This window comes from Miscanthus floridulus, chromosome 17, assembly GCF_019320115.1.
Source record: "Miscanthus floridulus cultivar M001 chromosome 17, ASM1932011v1, whole genome shotgun sequence".
NCBI classification, from domain to species: Eukaryota; Viridiplantae; Streptophyta; class Magnoliopsida; order Poales; family Poaceae; genus Miscanthus; species Miscanthus floridulus.
The window spans coordinates 47,989,877-48,001,130 of NC_089596.1; the positions used below are offsets into that span (position 1 = coordinate 47,989,877).

At 43.1% G+C, this 11,254-nt stretch overlaps 1 non-coding gene across 1 annotated transcript; it reads left to right on the top strand.

Annotated features, from left to right (window-relative positions):
- Positions 1-2,955: 2,955 nt before the first annotated feature.
- Positions 2,956-3,063, top strand: LOC136519163 (small nucleolar RNA R71). The gene has a single exon (XR_010774724.1). It is a non-coding gene; the product is annotated as a small nucleolar RNA R71 (small nucleolar RNA).
- The last annotated feature ends 8,191 nt before the right edge of the window (positions 3,064-11,254 follow it).

Here is an 11,254-nt window from a genome sequence, read left to right on the forward strand (position 1 = left end):
GGGCTGAACGTCCCTACATCTAGTTTGCTGCTGTTGCTCATGTTATTAATACTGAAAATGGTTTGTACTAGGGGTACAAATAGTCGAGAGAGGGCTTAGTCCCAAGTCTCTAATGGAATGATCAAAAAGGTCACTGAGAGCTTGGTCGCTGCTAAGCTATGTGTGAAGCGTTATGTGTTCAACTTATCTGTTAAGAGTCAATGCCCTTAGTGGGGGACCCTGCCCTCCCTTTTATAGACCAAGGGAGGAGCAGGGGTTACAGATGGGAGAAAGGACAAAAACCAAAGGCCAAGAAGCCCCACTGAAGGTGTTGAGCCCTCCTTTTCCACTGAGCCAGCCTTGCTGACATGTCCAGATGGTGTCAGGGATTGGCACATTCACTGAGTGCCCATGTCCTAGCGATGCCATGCCCTTATCGGATCAGCAAGTGGCCATGTCCCATCCCGCCCCTTCGGGTGGCGTGTCGGACAAGGGTGTTGACCTATGGCCCTTTGGGGAGCATGCAGGTGCGGTAACAATACGTCCATCACTGTAGATGGCATGAGCCTCTTCCTGGACCATAGTGGTTATCATATGCTGATGTTAGTATCCACGTCCGAGGGCTGGTGGCAGCGCCTACAACACTATGGGACAAAAGTTGGTGCCTACAACACTATTTGAGTACTGTTAGGTCGGATAGGGCTTAAAGCGCCCATCCCATCGTATCCTTATGGTACCTTCCCGTAGGCGTGCAGGGCATGGTCCTCGGTATGGCGATTGACTTGAATGTCCTATTGTACCCTATGCTTGTTAGCATAAAGGAGTAGGGTGCAGTCTTTGGGTGAGGTAGAGCCAGCCCTCAGTCATCGGGCGAGGCGGAGCCCATCCTCGGACATCGGGCGAGGTGGAGCCAGCCCTTAGCCATTGGGCGAGGTGGTTCCTATCCTCAGACATCAGGGTGAGGCAGGAGCCCATCCTCGGTCAGTCGGGCGAGGTGGAGCCAGCCCTTGGGGGTTAGACAAGGTGGAGCTAGCCCTTGGGGGTCGAGCGAGGTGGAGCCAGCCCTTGGGGGTTAGGCGAGGTGGAACCAATCTTCTGTCATTTGGGCAAGAAGCATAGTAGCATTCTTGTCTGACCGGAAGCAGTCAACGTTCAATGGTTATTAGTCCCACCTCATTGGGTACCCCAATATTAGGTCCCCGACAGTACCTTTTCTCTAGGGAATTGGAAGTGGACTTGTCCAGATCTAACATAGATGATCGTGTTGGTGGTGTTGAGGAACAGTCTTCCAAGGATGATGGGTGTATCATCTTCTTCTTCTCCCATGTCCAAAACCATGAAGTCAGCAGGAGTATAGTGATCTTGTATTCTTACCATAACGTCTCTCGCTATTCCCTCGGGGAATCGAATTGATTGGTCCACCATCTGCAACTGCATATATATAGGGTACAAAGGTTCGTTACCGAATAAATATCCATATGTTACCTTGGACATTATATTGACGCCCGATCTAATGTCGCAGAAGGTCTCATGGAAGATTCTTTTTCCAATGGTATACTCGATCATCGGTACGCCTGGATCATCCTTCTTAGCAAGGAATGGTGAAGCGAGGAGGTGGTCGTACTTAGATCAGAGTGTGTTGATCATGTTGACTATTTCTTCTTGTGGCTGATTGGTCTTGTTCTTCCTCCTTTGGTTGTTCTTCTTCTTGGTCACTATTATCTCTTTAGGGAGGTGTGGCTTTTGTGGATGACTAGGAGATTGCAAGATGCGGTTCTTGAAAGAGAACTCCTTTTTATCCTTGATTGTGAAGTAGATCTTGGCACTGTCCATGTAGATGATGGCTTTTGTGGTGCTCAAGAAAGGTTGGCCCAGGATGATGGGTGCCCTTTCTTCTCCACCTATTTCCAAAACCACAAAGTGTATGGGAACATATGATTGTCTCACTCAGATGATGGCATCTTCAAGAAATCCCTTATGGTAGCAGAGTGACTGATCTGCAAGTTGCAAAGGCATGTTTGTGTACAACAAAGTTTCTCTATTAATTTTATCATAGATTACCTTAGGCATGATGCTGACACTTGCTCTGAAGTCACAAATAGCTTCCCGGAAGATATGAGGTCCAATGGCGATAGGGATGACAGGTCTTTCTAGATCACCTTTCTTTTCAGGCAAGGTGTAATCTATCCACCTTCCTGTCGATGGCTCCGTGTAGTAGTAAGTTGCATTGTGAATATTGACAAGATTTGTAGTTTCTAAATCTTTCAGCTGCCCTAGAATCTTACCTTTGTTAGACAGAGGAACAGCAGCCGCCAGCTGAGCCATTTGTGATTCTATCATTTTATTAAACCTATGCTGGTTCTTAATGGTAGAAGCAAAGCTATCCATTCTATTATTTATGTTTTCTAATATTTTATCATTGGTAGCTACCTTCTTAGATAATCCTTCCATAAGTCTAGATTGGCCAACAATAATTCTCTCAAGGGTGGTTGATTGAAGTTATTATAATTATTACCTTGAGGGTTACCTTGGTAGTTTGACCTCTGTTGCTGGTTCCATCCTTGATTCTACTGAGGATGGAAGTAATTGTTGTTGACAAAGTTCACATCCTCATGAATTTTTGGGCAGCTATTCCCTGAATGCCCAGTGTTTCCACACTCCTCACATGTCATGCGAGAATCATGAATGTGCATGACTTCTTGCTTCTCATTGGCTCAGTCTTCGAGCTTCTTCCTTAGTAGGTCCATCTTGGTAGATAGCATGTCTACCTCCTTGAGTTGATGCATACCTCCACCTCTCTTGTGGGTCTCAACACGTTCTTCATTCTAGCCTTGGTTGGAGGCCATCTTCTCCACAAGAATGGTCACAACTAGAAGTGTAAGTGAGAAGAATGCACCTCCAACAGCAGCATCCATGGTCTCATAGGTACTGTTGGTCAACCCATGGTAGAACATCTGCATGAGTAGCCAATTCTCCATCCCATGATGAGGACATTCTGACATATAGTCTTGAAAGCAATCCCATGCCTCAGGGATAGATTTATCATGTTGTGCTAAAAACTTGAAATTCTCCCACGTAGAGCATTGGTCTTGCCCGTGGGAAAGAACTTTGCTAGCAAGGCAGTGGAGCAATTATCCCATGTAGTGTTTCTATCTTTGTTGGCATAGAACCACTGCTTCGCCTTCCCCAAAAGTGAGAATGGGAAGAGGCAAAGTAAAATGGCATCCTTGGTTACTCCCTTGATGGTGAAAGTGCTGCAAATCTCTAGAAAGTGTTGGAGATGTGCACTTGCATCTTCATGTGCCTTTCCACAAAATTGGATCGCTTGCACCATATTGATGAGAGCCGGCTTGAGCTTGAATCCATTGTCTCCAACATTGACATTAGGTCTAGTACGGATGTTGGTAGTGGATGGAGCAGAAAATTCATGGAGAGTCCTGTTAGCCATGGCTTCAAATTCTAGTGTTAAGCTTTTCCTTATATGGTTGTCTTTCGACTTTAAGGTTGAAACTTTTTTGAGTTTAGCCTTAGTCCTCTTAAGTATTGCTTCTGGATTGTCCATGTAGTTTGTTAGAAGGTCAAAACTGGTCATACATTACCCTGCATAAGATACACAAATAGACAAAACAAGGGTAAGCCTGTTTGATCAGAGGTATATGGTTTATCTCATTCACATCAATAAGTATAAGTTTGTCAATACTTCCTTTACCTAGCTACCTTCCCTAGCAACAGCGCTAGAAATGCTTGTTGGTATTTACTAATTTGTCACATGTTTTAATAGCCACATATTAATTACCTACATCTCCTAACATTACTTTACTAGGTTATCATCCCTAGTGATGGTGCCAGAGATGCTTGTTGGTGCTGCCTAGCATCACTACTAGAATGATACTAAGTAGTTCTTTATTATCTTACGTGACTAGGAAGAATATATAGATATGAATGAAAAAGGATCTGCAAGCGCACAAATAATATACCATTCTAGTACTTCACCCGGGAGAATTCCAAGTATCGTTATTTATGTTTTTACCACAGGGAAGGTCTAGCATGGACAAGTATTGATAGCTTATACTATTGATGGAGAAGTAAACCATAACCAATATTCTACTCATAACAGGGGTAAGTCATAGGATAAGATATATAATAAGTATTGATCAATGATAATGATAAATCACTCAGAGTACTCCTTTCTATGGCAATAGCATGGTCAGGTAGAATATTAGAGGAATAATTCCTAGGTCATCCTTAATTATAAGTCAAAGCATACATTGATTAATGCAATTACACCTAGTAATCATGGCTAAGATCATCGTCATATCTACATATAAGGGATATTACTAGGGAAGAGTCAGAACAGAGCTTATCTTCCTTCATAATCAGATCCTACGTGCTACCTACATCAGGGAGTGGACTACAAAGGCCTCAATGGGAGTGTCACATCCACAATCTATCACATGACCTAGAATATAGGGTGTATTCATAGGTAAACAATGTATAAGCACCACACTTACACAATGTCGACCACCCACCCATGGTACCTTAGAGTGAGCGCTATATGAACTTATGCATGAACATGATGATAATCCAACTATACTAAGCATATAATCAAAGTAGACAATGAACATTATAACGAAGAACATCAATAAGATGAATACTAATATTGTCATAACAATTATAGCAAGCATATAAAAATAATAGAGATACAAAAAAGAGAGGGTATAAAGATTATACCAAACCATGCTCTTGACATGATTAGGAATCCAAGTGAAGCCTACTTGCCTCCCTCTAGACCTAGCCTAACTTGCTATGCCCTAGAATATGATGGAGCTTTGAGGATAATTAGGGTTTCTATCTTCTCAAATGACTTGATAACTAGGGTTATGCCTTGGGGGAGAGGCAGGGGCTGGATTATATAGCCCTAAGGGTCCAACATGAGCCTTTGGATCAAATTGACTTAAGCAATGGCCTAGATGCATCCTCAAAGGCGGTGGGAAACTGACATAGCAATGAGGCTGACGGGTGGGGTCCATAGGGGCTAGGCGGCCCCACCAAGAGGCTAGGTAGCCCCACCTATTAGGGGGTGGCCCTCTGCTTTGGTGACATAGCTTCTAGACCCTTCTAGAGTCTTCCCACATAGGTACAACAGTGAAACTCCATATTTTCCTTTGACGATAAGGTCCTCCTCGATGGTTTTTTGATTAAAACCTGTTGGAAACATAGATTCACCAAAACTTGTAGAATTTATTAGTTTAAAACCCATAGACCTTCGTTGGCGATCTCAATTGAGCCCTTATACATGTTTTATTTATGGTTTATAATGGTTGTTAACTACCATCAACAACGGGCCATGTGCCTAACTAGCAGTCCCGCTGACATCCTTGAGGGTCGTACCACACCCTGAGGGACTCTAAGTCCTTGTGCCTCTGAGTAGCAGTAAGGATATTCCATCACTTCATACACCATAGCATCATCCCCTTAAGGATAATAGAGAATGGTGTAGGGCACCGTAGTCATCCTCACATATGGTTCCACTCAATACTGCAAAATTGATAAACCTTGACCGAGTAGTCCATAGCTCAGCTTCCATATAATGGATCATGTGTGCCTGGGACATCACAAACTCTGTCAACCTCTTCTCATATAGAGTATTAGGTGCATACTGCATAGAGAACTTGAAAACTCCATTCATCTCTATCCTTTTTGGGAAATGCTGAAATGATGGCTCACTTAGGGTAACAAGTGCCTCTCTCAACATGGTAATGGCATGATAACCGCAACCTGAATTGCCATATTGATCGAAGTACCCTTTCCCCAAGCAAGGTGATCTGTCTCTTCTACCAGGTCATAAAAGGTGACTTGGTATGCGGACCTTGCAGGTGTAGTCAATCACTCCATAGCCAACTCCCAGGGCATATAATGCATACTCAGGGCAATACGAGTAGTTGGTCCTCCACATCACCTCATTGAGCAAGGCTGAAAAGCCTTCAGTGTTCTCCCCATGGGTAGCCATCACCAACGTCCCAACTCCATCTAGCGATGTAAGATAAGGCAAGTTAGAACATTTTGATTGTAGAACTCAACTTGTGCAGAAAGGGATAGGTTTAGCTCTAAGATAGACAATGATTAAATAACTATAATAAGTGACAGCCTTAGCACTCAAGTTTGGGTTTTGTTCCAAAAAGTTATTGGTTAATGAGGCAAATTTTTGTTGTTTACGATCCCCAACCTAAGACAAAGTTGTAATGATTCTTGATCTTCTTGAACTATGCTCCGATACCCCACTCGATGCGGCCCCCCGCTGTCAGGATCAACACCCTCTTAAGTGAGTACCCAAGATGATAATCCACTAGGGATTATTAAGTTGGACACATCCCTTAATAGGTCATCCTGGTACACCCCCATTAGATGTACTCAGGCCGGCCTCATCCTGGATCAGTTCAAGAGAGAGAATACATCACAACATGCTTAAATCACATCACAGTTCAAAGCACTAAGGTTTAAAAGTTTTTGTTCACACACTTAGTTCATAACACGATCACACCAACTACCACGAAGTCTAGTGGAAGTCTTTCAACATAACATAGTTTCATGATAACTAAGACACGGGTGTGCTACATCCATGTATCTATGCAACATGGAATCGTTCACCACTCCTAATACGGTGAAGGGTCTAGAGCATAGAAGAATCCATGGACGGGAACTACGGTACCCTGCAAAACTTAAGATCCAATAGGGTGAGTACTCAAATGTACTCCACAGGTCTTACCCAATATAATAAACAAGGATTATGCAATTTGGGTAGTAGCAAGGAATGCCTATCATTTGCATAAAGCATTTATACCAAAGTAAAGGTGATCTATGACGTAGCAATAGTAGAGCGTAGAATAGGTAATTAGTGTAAGTTTTTAGCAATTGGAACTCGATCTTCCATGAGTCTAGATTTCTGAACCCCAACTCTAGTCCATATCTAGAAGTTAGAACTTATTGCTTTCAAAAGTAAACTCTACAGAGGGGTACAAGTTAACCCCACTCCAAACAAGGGATATCGCTCACAAGAACCTGTTGGTACATAAGGGATACCTCGATGTTTCAACCTTTCTCTAACCCGACCAAGGTGTCTGATGAAAGGTTTGGCTTAGTTCCCGGTCATTGTCATAGACTCAGACATTCCCAACCGGCACAACCCCCCTTGCCAGTTTCATGAACAAAATGATCGCAATTAGTTACTAGGCTTGTCACCCCATTGGCGACAAGTGGTCTGTACAATTTTATGTTCTTACTCACTACCATGGATGCATGGTCCTTAACCAGTAAGCAAGCTATGTCATCCAAGACCCCCCTTCTTGCATGACCATATGATGAGGACATCACTTCTTTAGAGGTACCCGCTGATCCTCCAACCGTCATGCAAGGTCCAATGACCCGGGCTTCGAAAGCAACAACTCAATTTAGAGGTGAGCTCGTTCTTAAGCGATACTTTTCATACTTTTGAGAATAGACTACTACCTAATGATGTTATCTTGCTTAGGAACATTGGAGAGGGTCATGAAGGACTTAGAGGAAGTGGTGGAGGTGATGATGACCAGCAAGGACGTCCAACACAAGCCGGAGGCCCAGTCCTACAAGAATTCGAGTCTGCCTCGGCCTCCAGGACCAGTCTGCCTTAAACTGGTCGCCAGGACGTATCCAGACTCCATTTTCGATGATCCACATATGGATGGAAAGCTAATTTGATAAGGAAGCCAATCCAATTGGTTTTACATCAAAACCTGTTCGGAATCAACTGGAATCGTCGAAACAAGTCAGCATCCAGAATCTACCAGGGTGCTGCGACACTGTCGTTTGGTCCGTTGGATCATGTATTGAGTTTGGGCCCATTAGGGGCATGTCCAGGGGTCTTGCACGGCCCTAGAGTCTTCATAAACAGCCACCACCCCTCCATTAGGGTTCGGGTTTTTTTAGATTAATCTGTCAAGAACAGTTTTGCCGTTCATCGGTTTGTGAGACCCCAACTTCATGAGTTTAATCATTCATCTGCAATTTGGTTGCGTTCTTTCTTGTTCTTGCTTGTGTTCTTTGTTGCGCAGGCAGGGATTAGCCTTCTTGGCAAGGTCAACCTGGTCTGTGACTCAGTTGATAACCATAGGAGTTGTGGTGCTAAGATTGCAGGGTTCGATCTTTCGATCTAAAGCCGGATCGGTGTGTCATTCTCCGCCACAATGATAGTTACCTGTACCTGACGGAAGATCGGGATCCCCATCTCCATTAAGTGATCCACATATGGATGGAAAGCTAATTTGATAAGGAAGCCAATCCAATTGGTTTCACGTCAAAAGCTATTCGGAATCAATGGGAATCGTCGAAACAAGTCAGTGTCCAGAGTTTGCCAGAGTGCTGCGACACCGTGTTTTGGTCCGTTGGACCAGGTATCGAGTTTGGGCCCATTAGGGGCATGTCCAGGGGTCTTGCATGACCCTAGAGTCTTCATAAACAGCTGCCCCCCTCCATTAGGGTTTGGGTTTTGTTTAGATTAATCTGTCAAGAATAGTTTTTGCCGTTCATCAGTTTGTGAGACCCCAACTTCGTGAGTTTAATCATTCATCTGCAATTTGGTTGCGTTCTTTCTTGTTCTTGCTTGTGTTCTTCATTGCGTAGGCAAGCATTAGCCTTCTTGGCGAGGTCAACCTAGTCCGTGACTCGGTTGATAACCAGAGGAGTTGTGGTGCTAAGATTGTAGGGTTTGATCTTTCGATATGAAGCCGGATCGGTGTGTCATTCTCCATCACAATGATAGTTACCTCTACCTGATGGAAGATCAGGATCCCCGTCTCCATTAAGTGGTATCAGAGCTAAGGTATACCGTAAGGTTTACTTTTATTCCCTAGTTTGAGTGTTTCGCATTCGTCCCATAGTCCAGTGCCATACTTATTTTTTTTGAGAGAATTCCTTATTTGACACTGGGAAAATGAGTCGTTCCTTTCTTGGCCCTGAAATTTTCTTCGTTCCCTATTTGACACTCACTTCAACTTTCATCCATAATTTGACACTACCGTCAAATCTGTTAGCTAACGGTATTAACTGGCTGTTAAAAAGATGTTTTTGCCCCTAGAAAAAAAAGCGGTGAAGTAAATTTGAGAGGAAAAAAAACCTGTGCCCGCCTCTGATGCATGCACCCAGCTACAAGAAAAAGGCACAGGTTTTTTTTCCTCTCAAATTTGCTTCGCCACTTTTTTTCTAGGGGCAAAAACGTCTTTTTAACAGTCAGTTAACACCATTAGCTAACAGATTTGACGGTAGTGTCAAATTAGGGATGAAAGTTGAAGTGAGTGTCAAATAGGGAACGAAGAAAATTTCAGGGCTAAGAAAGGAACGACTCATTTTCCCAGTGTCAAATAAGGAATTCTCTCTGTTTTTTTCCTATCCTAGAACCTTCCACGCCATAGCCTTTGCATATTTTAGTTTCAGAGTCCATCGTATTGAGTTTGTGTCCTGGTTGAGGTCTTATTGTTGGTTAGGTCATGTTAGAGTCCAGTTCGTGTGTTTTTCCCCATCGTTTCCATCAAATCTTGGCTGATGTGACCAATTTTGCACACATTGTTCCCGTTTTATCCTCTAATTCGGAGCCAATTCTTAAACTGGTCTAGTTTTCGCATACGAACTCCGTTTATGATGTTCCATATATGCAAATCGATCAGAAAAAAATTTCGGATACGTCCATCCCTTGCTATGCTGGGGTTCGAAATTTTTAGATTGGTCAAAAAGTGGTCACAAGATCCTCTTTTCATGGTCACAAGGCTTTCACTTGTTTGAGCTCATATTTTCTATGGTTACTTGTTTTGTGCTCCTAAGTAAAGGAAAAATATAAAAAAAATAAAATAAAAAAGTCAAAATTTCCTAAAAAACGATAGCCCAAAAAATAGAAAAAAAAGAGAGGGGCAAAAGAGAAACAATATCTAGAGGAGCGCATAGAGAAGACCAAAGTGAGTTGTGTTAGCGTGTGCTGTCTGGTTCCTTGTTTGTGTTGCTATTTGCATCCACCATACTTGTTTTTCATACACCTATCACCTTGCTATCCACCATACTTTTGTCACATGCCTGGTACTTGGAACATTTTAGACCAGCAACGAGAACAAGTACTTTGGACTATAATTCAGCATTACTTTCTGTTACTGACTTGTGTGCCAGATATACATATTACTCTTTGTGTGCCTTCCAAGCTCCACAAATTCTTCAGATCAGTACAGACAAAGGGCCTTGCAATCTTAGTACCACTGCCTCACAGGTATCACGAACCAGCTGCCAGTTGTACCGCCCACTGCTTGTGTTGGTAAGAACTTTGTAAGAGCTTGGTAAGACGCTTCCACTTGCTGTGAAAAGTGACACCATTGCAACCACGTAGTCATTTGGTAGGGATAACTTTCACCTGTTTGTTCCTATTTTTGTGTTTTCAATGGCAGGAGGTGAACAGACTAGAGATAACAACCCTAAAGGTTTCAACGAGTGTGTCAGTCAAGAGCAATTACAAGCTATTGTAGAGGATGCCCAAAAAAGGATGAATGAGGCTATCAGGAAGGCCGTCACTGATGCACTCATTGAACTCAACATCGGTAATAGCATGGAGAGATTGGACAAGCAAATTTCCACGCTAACCGACAAGGTTACTGAGTTGGAAACCTTTGTGGCGGGCAACAACGACGTCTCCGACAGCAACACCAATGGTCAAGACATGGTGTATGATGCCAACGGGAACATAGGTCGAGCAGCTTTCCGACAAGAGAGATTACGATAATGTCTTCGCCGCAACACGACAAGTATGGGTGGTGTCCACCACCACCACCACCGTCAAGGTAATAATCACCATGTGCCCGATGATCCTTATGCTAAAATTAAGTTTACAATACCATCTTTTTTGGGTCATTATGATGCTAAGGGATATCTTGATTGGGAGATGACGGTAGTAGAACAAAAGTTTAGTGCCCACCTTGTACCTGAGCAGCATAGAGTTAGACAAGCTACTAGTGAGTTTAAGGATTTTGCCATTATTTGGTGGAATGGGCTAGCTGCACAGGATGCTTTACCTAGTACGTGGGAAGAACTTAAGGTAGCTATGCGTGATCGTTTTGTTCCTCCTTCTTATCATAGAGACTTACATAAGAAATTGATGCGCTTAGAACAAGGAGATAAATCTGTACAGGATTACTATGGTGAGCTCCAAAAGGGATTAATGTGCTATAGTGTTGTGGAGGGAAACGAAGATGCCATTTGTCATTTTTAT